Genomic DNA, 12999 nt, shown 5'->3' on the forward strand with positions numbered 1-12999 from the left:
GACTGATGAGTGCAGACATAGAGCAGGGACAGGAATGGTTGTTGCAGACATGGATAGAGCAGGGATGGGCATGGTTGTTGCAGACGTGGATAGAGTAGGGACAGGATGGTTGTTGCAGACATAGACAGAGCATGGACAGGAATGGTTGTTGCAGATGTGGATAGAGTAGGGACAGGAATGGTTGTTGTAGACATGGGTAGAGTTTCGACAAGAATGGTTGTTGCAGACATGGATATAGCAGGGACAGGAATGGTTGTTGCTGACATGGATAGAGTAGGGACAGGAATGGTTATTGCAGACATGGATAGAGCATGGACAGGAATGGTTGGTACAGACATCGACATAGACATAGACATAGACATAGCAAGGACAGGAATGGTTGTTGCAGTCTTGGATAGAGCCGGGACAGGAATTATTGTTGCAGACATGGATAGGGCAGGGACACGACTGGTTATTGCAGACATAGACAGAGCAGGGACAGGAAATGTTGTTGCAGACATTGATAGAGCAGGGATGGGAATGGTTGTTGCAGACGTGGATAGAGCAGGGACAGGAATGTTTGGTGCATACGTGGACAGAGCAGGGACAGGAATGGTTGTTGCAGACATGGATAGACCTGGGACAAGAATGGTTCTTGCAGACATAGACAGAGCAGGGACAGGAAATGTTGTTGCAGACATGGATAGAGCAGGGATAGGAATGGTTGTTGCAGACATGGATAGAGCAGGGACAGGAATGTTTTGTGCAGACATAGACAGAGCAAGGACAGGAATGGTTGTTGCAGACATGGATAGAGCAGGGACAGGAAATGTTGTTGCAGACATGAATAGAGCAGGGACAAGAATGGTTGTTGCAGACATATACGGAACAGGCACAGGAATGGCTGTTGCAGACATGGATAGAGTAGGGACAGGAATGGTTGTTGCAGACATATACGGAACAGGCACAGGAATGGCTGTTGCAGACATGGATAGAGTAGGGACAGTAATTATTGTTGCAGACATGGATAGAGTAGCGACAAGAATGGTTGTTGCAGACATTGATAGAGCAGGGACAGGAATGGTTGGTGCAGACATGGTCAGAGCAGGAACAGGAATGGTTGTTGCAGACATGGATAGAGCAGGGACAGGAATGGTTGGTGCAGACATGGACAGAGCAGGGACAGGAATGATTGCTGCAGACCTGGACAGAGCAGGGATTGGAATGGTTGTTGCAGACACGGATAGAGCATGGACAGGAATGTTCGGTGCAGACATAGAGAGAGCAAGGAGAGGACTGGTTGTTGCAGTCATGGATAGGGCCGGGACGGGAATAATTGTTGCAGACATGGATAGAGCAGGGACAGGAATTATTGTTGCAGACACGGATAGAGCAGGGACACGACTGGTTGGTGCAGACATAGACAGAGCAGGAACAGGAATGTTTGGTGCAGACATGGATAAAGCAGGGACAGGAATGGTTGTTGCAGACACGGATAGAGCAGAGACAGGAATGGTTGGTGCAGACATGGACAGAGCAGGAACAGGAATGTTTGGTGCAGACATGGATAGAGCAGGGACAGGAATGGTTGGTGCAGACATGGACAGAGCAGGGACAGGAATGATTGCTGCAGACCTGGACAGAGCAGGGATTGGAATGGTTGTTGCAGACACGGATAGAGCATGGACAGGAATGTTCGGTGCAGACATAGAGAGAGCAAGGAGAGGACTGGTTGTTGCAGTCATGGATAGGGCCGGGACGGGAATAATTGTTGCAGACATGGATAGAGCAGGGACAGGAATTATTGTTGCAGACACGGATAGAGCAGGGACACGACTGGTTGGTGCAGACATAGACAGAGCAGGAACAGGAATGTTTGGTGCAGACATGGATAAAGCAGGGACAGGAATGGTTGTTGCAGACACGGATAGAGCAGAGACAGGAATGGTTGGTGCAGACATGGACAGAGCAGGAACAGGAATGTTTGGTGCAGACATGGATAGAGCAGGGACAGGAATGGTTGTTACAGACATGGATAGAGCAAGGACAGGAATGGTTATTGCAGACATAGAGCAGGGGACTGGAATGGTTGTTGCAGATATAGACAGAGCAGGGACAGGAATAGTTGTTGCAGACATGGATAGAGCAGGGACAGGAATGTTTATTGCAGACATGGACAGAGCAGGGATAGGAATGGTTGTTGCAGACATGGATAGAGCATGGACAGGAATGTATGGTGCAGACATAGAGAGAGTAAGGACAGGACTGGTTGTTGCAGTCATGGATAGAGCCGGGACAGGAATTATTGTTGCAGACATGGATAGAGCAGGGACATGACTGGTGATTGCAGACATAGAGCAGGGACAGGAATGGTTGTTGCAGACATGGATAGAGCAGGGATGGGCATGGTTGTTGCAGACGTGGATAGAGTAGGGACAGGATGGTTGTTGCAGACATAGACAGAGCAGGGACAGGAATGGTTGTTGCAGAAGTGGATAGAGTAGGGACAGGAATGGTTGTTGTAGACATGGATATAGCAGGGACAGGAATGGTTGTTGCTGACATGGATAGAGTAGGGACAGGAATGGTTATTGCAGACATGGATAGAGCATGGACAGGAATGGTTGGTACAGACATCGACATAGACATAGACATAGACATACAAAGGACAGGAATGGTTGTTGCAGTCGTGGATAGAGTCGGGACAGGAATTATTGTTGCAGACATGGATAGAGCAGAGACACGACTGGTTATTGCAGACATAGACAGAGCAGGGATAGGAATGGTTGTTGCAGACCATGGATAGAGCAGGGACAGGAATTATTGTTGCAGACACGGATAGAGCAGGGACACGACTGGTTGGTGCAGACATAGACACAGCAGCGACAGGAAATGTAGCAGACATGGATAGAGCAGGGATGGGAATGGTTGTTGCAGACATGGGCAGAGCACACTAGACAGGGATGGTTGTTGCAGACATGGATAGAGTAGGAACAGGAATGGTTGTTGCAGACACAGATAGAGCAGGGACATGACTGGTTGGTGCAGACATAGACACAGTGGGGACAGGAAATGTTCCAGACATGGAAAAAGCAGGGACAGGAATGGTTGGTGCATACATGGACAGAGCACGTACAGGAATATTTGTAGTAGACATGGATAGAGTAGGGACAGGAATGGTTGTTACAGACATGGGTAGAGCAAGGACAGGAATGGTTATTGCAGACATAGAGCAGGGGACTGGAATGGTTGGTGCAGACATGGACAGAGCAGGAACAGGAATGGTTGTTACAGACATGGATAGAGCAAGGACAGGAATGGTTATTGCAGACATAGAGCAGGGGACTGGAATGGTTGTTGCAGACATGGATAGAGTAGCGACAAGAATGGTTGTTGCAGACATGGATAGAGCATGGACAGGAATGTTTGGTGCTGACATAGAGAGAGCAAGGACAGGACTGGTTGTTGCAGTCTTGGATAGAGCTGGGACAGGAATTATTGTTGCAGACATGGATAGAGCAGGGATGGGCATGGTTGTTGCAGACGTGGATAGAGTAGGGACAGGAATGGTTGTTGTAGACATGGATAGAACAGGTACAGGAATGGTTGTTGTAGACATGGGTAGAGTATCGACAAGAATGGTTGTTGCAGACATGGATAGAGTAGGGACAGGAATGGTTGTTGTAGACATGGATAGAGCCGGGACAGGAATTATTGTTGCAGACATGGATAGGGCAGAGACACGACTGGTTATTGCAGACATAGACAGAGCAGGGACAGGAATGGTTGTTGCAGACATAGACAGAGCAGGGACAGGAATGGTTGTTGCAGACATATACGGAGCAGGGACAGGAATGGCTGTTGCAGATATGGATAGAGTAGGGACAGAAATGGTTGTTGCTGACATGGATAGAGTAGGGACGGGAATGGGTGTTGCAGACATGGATAGACAAGGGACAGGATGGTTGTTGCAGACATAGACAGAGCAGGGACAGAAATGGTTGTTGCTGACATGGATAGAGTAGGGACGGGAATGGGTGTTGCAGACATGGATAGACAAGGGACAGGATGGTTGTTGCAGACATAGACAGAGCAGGGACAGGAATGGTTGTTGTAGACATGGATAGAACAGGTACAGGAATGGTTGTTGTAGACATGGGTAGAGTAGGGACAGGAATGGTTGTTGTAGACATGGATATAGCAGGGACAGGAATGGTTGTTGCACATATGGATAGAGTAGGGACAGGAATGGTTGTTGCTGACATGGATAGAGTAGGGACAGGAATGTTTATTGCAGACATGGATAGAGTAGCGACAAGAATGGTTGTTGCAGACATAGACAGAGCAGGGGACAGGAATGGCTGTTGCTGACATGGATCGAGCAAGGACAGGAATGGTTGGTACAGACATAGACAGAGCAAGGACAGGAATGGTTGTTGCAGACGTGGATAGAGCCGGGACAGGATTTATTGTTGCAGACATGGATAGAGCAGAGACACGACTGGTTATTGCAGACATAGACAGAGCAGGGACAGGAAATGTTGTTGCAGACATGGATAGACCAGGGATGGGAATGGTTGTTGCAGACGTGGATAGAGCAGGGACAGGAATGGTTATTGCAGACATATACGGAGCAGGGACAGGAATGGTTGTTGCTGACATGGATAGAGTTGGGACAGGAATGGTTGTTGCTGATATGAATAGAGCAGGGACAGGAATGACTGTTGCAGACATAGACAGAGCAGGGACAGTAATGGGTTTGCAGACATGGATAGAGTAGGGACAGGAATGGTTGTTGCTGACATGGATAGAGTTGGGACAGGAATGGTTGTTGCTGATATGAATAGAGTAGGGACAGGAATGACTGTTGCAGATATAGACAGAGCAGGGACAGTAATGGGTGTTGCAGACATGGATAGAGCAAGGACAGGAATGGTTGTTGCAGACATGGGTAGACCAGCGACAGGAATGGTTGTTGCAGACCATGGATAGAGCAGGGACACGACTGGTTGGTGCAGACATAGACACAGCAGCGACAGGAAATGTTGCAGACATGGATAGAGCAGGGATGGGAATGGTTGTTGCAGACGTGGACTGAGCACGGAAAGGAATGGTTGTTGCAGACATAGTCAGAGCAGGGACAGGAATGGTTGTTGCAGACATGGATAGAGTAGGGACAGGGATGGTTGTTGTAGACATGGATATAGCAGGGACAGGAATGGTTGTTGCAGACCATGGATAGAGCCGGGACAGGAATTATTGTTGCAGACACAGATAGAGCAGGGACACGACTGGTTGGTGCAGACATAGACAGAGCAGGAACAGGAATGTTTGGTGCAGACATGGATAGAGCAGGGACAGGAATGGTTGTTACAGACATAGATAGAGAAAGGACAGGAATGGTTATTGCAGACATAGAGCAGGGGACTGGAATGGTTGGTGCAGACATGGATAGAGCAGGGACAGGAATGGTTGGTGCAGACATGGACAGAGCAGGAACAGGAATGGTTGTTACAGACATGGACAGAGCAGGAACAGGAATGGTTGTTACAGACATGGATAGAGCAAGGACAGGAATGGTTATTGCAGACATAGAGCAGGGGACTGGAATGGTTGTTGCAGATATAGACAGAGCAGGGACAGGAATAGTTGTTGCAGACATGGATAGAGCAGGGACAGGAATGTTTATTGCAGACATGGACAGAGCAGGGATAGGAATGGTTGTTGCAGACATGGATAGAGCCGGGACAGGAATTATTGTTGCAGACATGGATAGAGCAGGGACATGACTGGTGAGTGCAGACATAGAGCAGGGACAGGAACGGTTGTTGCAGACATGGATAGAGCAGGGATGGGCATGGTTGTTGCAGACGTGGATAGAGTAGGGACAGGATGGTTGTTGCAGACATAGACAGAGCAGGGACAGGAATGGTTGTTGCAGAAGTGGATAGAGTAGGGACAGGAATGGTTGTTGTAGACATGGGTAGAGTTTCGACAAGAATGGTTGTTGCAGACATGGATATAGCAGGGACAGGAATGGTTGTTGCTGACATGGATAGAGTAGGGACAGGAATGGTTATTGCAGACATGGATAGAGCATGGACAGGAATGGTTGGTACAGACATCGACATAGACATAGACACAGACATAGCAAGGACAGGAATGGTTGTTGCAGTCGTGGATAGAGCCGGGACAGGAATTATTGTTGCAGACATGGATAGGGCAGGGACACGACTGGTTATTGCAGACATAGACAGAGCAGGGACAGGAAATGTTGTTGCAGACATTGATAGAGCAGGGATGGGAATGGTTGTTGCAGACGTGGATAGAGCAGGGACAGGAATGTTTGGTGCATACGTGGACAGAGCAGGGACAGGAATGGTTGTTGCAGACATGGATAGACCTGGGACAAGAATGGTTCTTGCAGACATAGACAGAGCAGGGACAGGAAATGTTGTTGCAGACATGGATAGAGCAGGGATAGGAATGGTTGTTGCAGACATGGATAGAGCAGGGACAGGAATGTTTTGTGCAGACATAGACAGAGCAAGGACAGGAATGGTTGTTGCAGACATGGATAGAGCAGGGACAGGAAATGTTGTTGCAGACATGAATAGAGCAGGGACAAGAATGGTTGTTGCAGACATATACGGAACAGGCACAGGAATGGCTGTTGCAGACATGGATAGAGTAGGGACAGGAATGGTTGTTGCAGACATATACGGAACAGGCACAGGAATGGCTGTTGCAGACATGGATAGAGTAGGGACAGTAATTATTGTTGCAGACATGGATAGAGTAGCGACAAGAATGGTTGTTGCAGACATTGATAGAGCAGGGACAGGAATGGTTGGTGCAGACATGGTCAGAGCTGGAACAGGAATGGTTGTTGCAGACATGGATAGAGCAGGGACAGGAATGGTTGGTGCAGACATGGACAGAGCAGGGATTGGAATGGTTGTTGCAGACATGGATAGAGCTTGGACAGGAATGTTCGGTGCAGACATAGAGAGAGCAAGGACAGGACTGGTTGTTGCAGTCATGGATAGGGCCGGGACGGGAATAATTGTTGCAGACATGGATAGAGCAGGGACATGATTAGTGATTGCACACATAGACAGAGCAGGGACAGGAAATGTTGTTGCAGACATAGACAGAGCAGGGACAGGAATGGTTGTTGCTGACATGGATAAGTTGGGACAGGAATGGTTGTTGCTGATATGAATAGAGTAGGAACAGGAATGACTGTTGCAGACATAGACAGTGCAGGGACAGTAATGGGTGTTGCAGACATGGATAGAGCAGGGACAGGAATGGTTGTTGCAGACATGGGTAGGTCAGGGACAGGAATGGTTGTTGCAGACCATGGATAGAGCAGGGACACGACTGGTTGGTGCAGACATAGACACAGCAGCGACAGGAAATGTTGCAGACATGGATGGAGCAGGGATGGGAATGGTTGTTGCAGACGTGGACAGAGCACGGACAGGGATGGTTGTTGCAGACATGGATAGACCAGGGACAGGAATGGTTGTTGCAGACATGGATATAGCAGGGACACGACTGGTTGGTGCAGATATAGACACAGTGGGGACAGGAAATGTTCCAGACATGAAAACAGCAGGGACAGGAATGGTTGGTGCATACATGGACAGAGCACGTACAGGAATGGTTGTAGTAGACATAGATAGAGTAGGGGCAGGAATGGTTGTTGCAGACCATGGATACAGCCGTGACAGGAATTATTGTTGCAGACATGGATAGAGCAGGGACACGACTGGTTGTTGCAGACAAAGACAGAGCAGGGACAGGAAATGTTGTTACAGACATGGATAGAGCAGGGACAGGAATGGTTGGTGCAGACATAGACAGAGCAGGAACAGGAATGTTTGGTGCAGACATGGATAGAGCAGGAACAGGAATGGTTGTTACAGACATGGATTAGGCAAGGACAGGAATGGTTATTGCAGACATAGAGCAGGGGACTGGAATGGTTGTTGCAGATATAGACAGAGCAGGGACAAGAATATTTGTTGCAGACATGGATAGAGCAGGGATAGGAATGGTTGTTGCAGACATATACGGAACAGGCACAGGAATGGCTGTTGCAGACATGGATAGAGTAGGGACAGGAATTATTGTTGCAGACATGGATAGACCAGGGACAGGAATGGTTGATGCAGACATGGATAGAGTAGCGACGACAATGGTTGTTGCAGATATTGATAGAGCAGCGACAGGAATGGTTGGTGCAGACATGGTCAGAGCAGGAACAGGAATGGTTGTTACAGACATGGATAGAGCAGGAACAGGAATGGTTGTTACAGACATGGATAGAGCAAGGACAGGAATGGTTATTGCAGACATAGAGCAGGGGACAGGAATGGTTGTTGCAGACATAGACAGATCAGGGGACAGGAATGGCTGTTGCTGACATGGATCGAGCAGGGTTTAGATCAGAGTGATGCTGGAAAAGCACAGCAGGTCAGGCAGAATCCGATGAGCAGGAAATTCGATATTTTGGCCAAAAGCTCTTCATCAGGAATAGAGGCAGGAATCCTCCGGAGTGTAGAGAGAAATGGGGGCTGGGGTGTGTGGGAATTTTGGGGTTGGGGAAAAGGTAGCAAAGAGTACAATAGGTGAATGGGGGTGGGGATGGAGGTGATAGATCAGAGGGGAGGCTGGATAGGAGAGGTGGGAAGGGAGATTGGCAGGTAGGACAGTCATGAGGACAGAGCTGAGCTGGAAGGTTGGAACTGGGGTAAGGTGAGGGAAGGAGAAATGAGGAAACTGGTGAAGTTCACATTGATGGCCTGGGTCTGAAGTCTTCCGAGGCGGCATCTGAGGCGTTCTTCCTCCAGGCGTCGGGTGGTGAGGGAGTGGTGGTGGAGGGGGCCCTGGACCTGCATGTCCTCGGCAGAGTGGGAGGGGTAGTTGAAATGTTGGGCCACAGGGTGGGGTTGGGGGATTGATTGGTGCGGGTGTCCCGAAGATGTTCCCTGAAGTCCACCGCCACTACTAGTAATGAACCAGGCCACATGTTAGATTTGAAGGTAGGTGTGCACTTTGGTGAAAGTGACCACAATTTGTTTCAGTTTACTTTAGTGATGCAAATGGACAGGTATATACTGGAGGGAAAGAGTTCTAGCTGGGGGAAAGACAATTATGGTGTGATTAGGCAAGAAGTAGGATGCATAGGGCAGGGAAGGAAACTGTAAGGATGGACACAATTGAAATGTGAAGCTTGTTCACAGAACAGCTACTGTGTGTCCTTGATAAGCATGTACGTGCCAGGCAGGGAGGAAGTGGTTGAGCGAGGGAACCTGGGTTTACTAAAGAAGTTGATTCTCTTGTCACGACGAAGAAGGAGAGTTACATAAAGATGAGGCGTGAAGGCTTGGTTCGGGCAGTTCAGACTTACAAGTTAGCCAGGAAATACCTAATGAGAGGGCTCAGAACCAGGAAGGGGCATGAGAAGTCTTTGGCAGTAGGATCAAAGAAAACCCTTAAGCTTTCTATAGGTATGTCATGAATAAAAGAATTAACGAGAGTAAGATTAGGACCAATCAAGGACAGTCGTGAGAAGTTGTGCATGGAGTCCAAGGAGATAGGAGAGACGCTAAGTTAATATTTTTCATCAGTATTCATATAGGAAAAAAGACAATGTTGAGGAGGAGAATATTGAGATACAGGCTATTAGACTAGATGGGACTGAGGTTCACAAGGAGGAGGTGTTAGCAATTCTGGAAAGTGTGAAAATAGATAAGTCCCCTGGGCCAAATGGGATTTATCCTAGGATTCTCTGGGAAGCAAAGAGGAGATTGCAGAGCCTTTGGCTTTGATCTTTATGTTGTCATTGTCTCCAGGAATAGTGCCAGAAGACAGGAGGACAGCAAGTGTTATCCCCTTGTTCAAGAAGGAGAGTAGAGACAACCCTGGAAATTATAGACCAGTGAGCCTTATTTTGGTTGTGGGTAAGGTGTTGGAAAGGAATATAAGAGATAGGATTTATAATCATCCAGAAAGGAATAATTTGATTCGGTATAGTCAACACGGTTTTGTGAAGGGTAAATCGTGTCTCACAAACCTGGTTGAGTTCTTTGAGAAGGTGACCAAACAGGTGGAATAGGGTAAACTGATTGATGTGGTATACATGGATTTCAGTAAAGCATTTGGTAAATTCCCCACGGTAGGCTATTGCAGAAAATACAGAGGCATGGGGTTGAGGGTGGCTTAGCAGTTTGGATCAGAAATTGGCTAGTTGTAAGAAGACAGAAGGTGGTGGTTGATGGGAAATATTCATCCTGAAGTTCAATTAGTAGTGGTGTACTACAAGGATCTATTTTGGGGCCACTATTATTTGTCATTTTTATAAATGACCTGGACGAGGACGCAAAAGGATAGGTTAGTAAATTTGCAGATGACACGAAGGTTGGCGGAGTTGTGGACAGTGTGGAAGGATGTTGCAGGTTGCAGAGGGACATTGATAAGCTGCAGAGTTGGGCTGAGAGGTGGAAAATGGAGTTTAATACCCAGAAGTGTAATGTGATACATTTTAGAAGGAGTAACAGGAATACAGAGTATTTGGGCTAATGGTAAGATTCTTGATAGTGTGGATGAGCAGAGAGAGTCCATGTGTATAGACCCCTGAAAGTTGCCACCCAGGTTGATAGGGTTGTTAAGGCGGTGTATGGTACATTAGCTTTTATTGCTTGAAAGATTGAGTTTTGGAGCTATGAGGTCATGTTGCAGCTGTACAAAACTCTGGTGCAGCCTATTATGAAGGTGTAACGGACATTGTATCTTCAAGAGAGTTGAAGGACTTGGCAAGCACATAGAGAGGTGGAGAATTTACAATTTGACATTTGGTCCAGCACCTTGCAGTACCTGGATTGCTATGAGACAAAAACAAATTCAAATTCAGCCAATCAGTTTAAATTATGCCCCAAGATAATAAACTCCAATCATGCTTGAATTTAGTATTTTGACAATAGTAAAACCAATGAAATAATCTGATGTTTTTGAGTATGAGACCAGGAAAAATTGAACAGTTGGAAGAGGACTGCCAAGCTACCAATATTTGCAGACTGCTTGCAGAATAGCTCTCTGAAAGGTACCTTTATGTCTCAATGACCTGTGAAACAGGAACTCTAAGAAGAAGAAAAGAAGACAGAGGAAGATACAAAGAGAAGATCCGACAGCTGGCTGGTTTTGAAATTTGAGTTTTTTTGATAAATCATAATCAGGGGTTTTATCGGACAAGTATTGTTGAAGGGAAAGTAAAAGATAGTTTAGAGAAAGGAGTTGTAAATAGTTGTAAGTTAATTATTCTCTGTTAGACTTAAAAAAAATAAAGTTGTTAATTTTTAGTTTAAATAGTGACCTCTTGGCCTCTTGAATCTTAACAGACTACAGCACAGGTTAAATCATTTCTGTGTTGCAGGTTTAAATTAGTGGGCGGGGGGTGAGGGGGGGAGTGGTTTACCCTGTGTCGCAACAAGCCACACTTAGGAAAGGGGGCTGATAACTAGACCTTGGGAGTGGGGAGGCAGGTGGGTAGGGGGATGGGGAACAGGTGAAGGTGCTCTGTGTAAATTACAGGTATATGGAAATTGGATGCCTGTAGAGTCTGAACATTTAGAATCATTACAACAGAACACACACAATCAGTTTTCAAGCACCTACTTCAAAATTTTGGGACAAAAGCCAATCCATCATCAATAGCCCAGGGCATGGCACAACCACCCCAGTTACATCAAGGCCCCATAAGTTCAAGATGGTTGGTCACCCTGAGGAGCTACGTACCAGAAACTATTTTTATTTCTAACAATGTACTCACTTTGAATAGTCACAAGTGTTCATAATATCTTCACTGAGTTTTATCACTTTATGTTCAGTCGACTAGATTTTAACCCAATGTAGCATTTCAGTGCTAGGTCCAGCCCACTCTGCCAATTGTCCCACAGGCATTTAATGGTTGACAGGCCATTAATTATCTTGAGGTGACACATCTGCTGCCACTGGGGAGGAACCCCACCCCATAGAGCAGCCAGCCAGTCAGTCAAATTGTGGGCAGCTCTCCTTGTGGAGGTAGCAGGATGTGTAGTGGAGGGGAGGGGTATGAGCTGTGTCAATGTCTCAAATAGGCACTTCCTCCTTTACCAGCCATCAGCTTACCCACTCAAATAAGTAGTTGGTGCCAGCTTTCCCCACTGTAGGTAAAATTCCCATGGAGTGTGATGAGGCAATAAATTGCCTTTAAAAAGGGCCTCATTTGGCCCACTGCCAGCTGGCTCCCCAACACTTCTCTTGCTGTGGTTAAAATTGAAGGTGGAGGGTAGGAGCCAAGAATGGTGCACATACCATGTTACCCAATTTTATGGGAGTCATATCTGTCGACTTGACTCTGGGTGTGTCATAAATCCATCCATAATATCTTGAAAGTGACATCTTGATCTTTATTTGAACAAGCATTGGGTGAAAGTGAAGTACTTCTCATGGAGAAATATTAAAGAATTTGTAAATTTGATAATCTATTTACTCTTCCAGCAGTTTGGATAAGAGCAGAATTGAGCGAAATGAAAGTTGTCTAAAAGAAGTGGGTGTAATATAAAAATTATATTTACAGTCCCAACAACAGTGGTGTGTAAATGTAAATTCTTAAAGGCCAGGTCAGCATTTCTAATCCAGGAAGTAGAATTACAACAGCAAAAGAGATTATTCAGAAAATTGTGGTTGAAGAAGCCACTGTGAAGCTTAACTCCTTGCAAGCTCGGACCACTGAATCAGTTAAGAGAAAACTAATGATTGGAAACAGTGGAGCTGACTTCTCAACCTGACACTCCACACTCCATGCCCTTGTTCATTTAAACTCTGAGGCGTGGGCTTAACTGTACAGTGCCTATCCTTACATTCTCATTTAATTATTTCAATTGCCTACATTCCAACCAATGCATTTTTATCAATTAGCTATGGTTCTGTTTGTATCATGCCCTTAAATCAAATTGAGTCAGTATATCA

This window comes from Hemiscyllium ocellatum, chromosome 13, assembly GCF_020745735.1.
Source record: "Hemiscyllium ocellatum isolate sHemOce1 chromosome 13, sHemOce1.pat.X.cur, whole genome shotgun sequence".
Classification (NCBI taxonomy): domain Eukaryota; kingdom Metazoa; phylum Chordata; class Chondrichthyes; order Orectolobiformes; family Hemiscylliidae; genus Hemiscyllium; species Hemiscyllium ocellatum.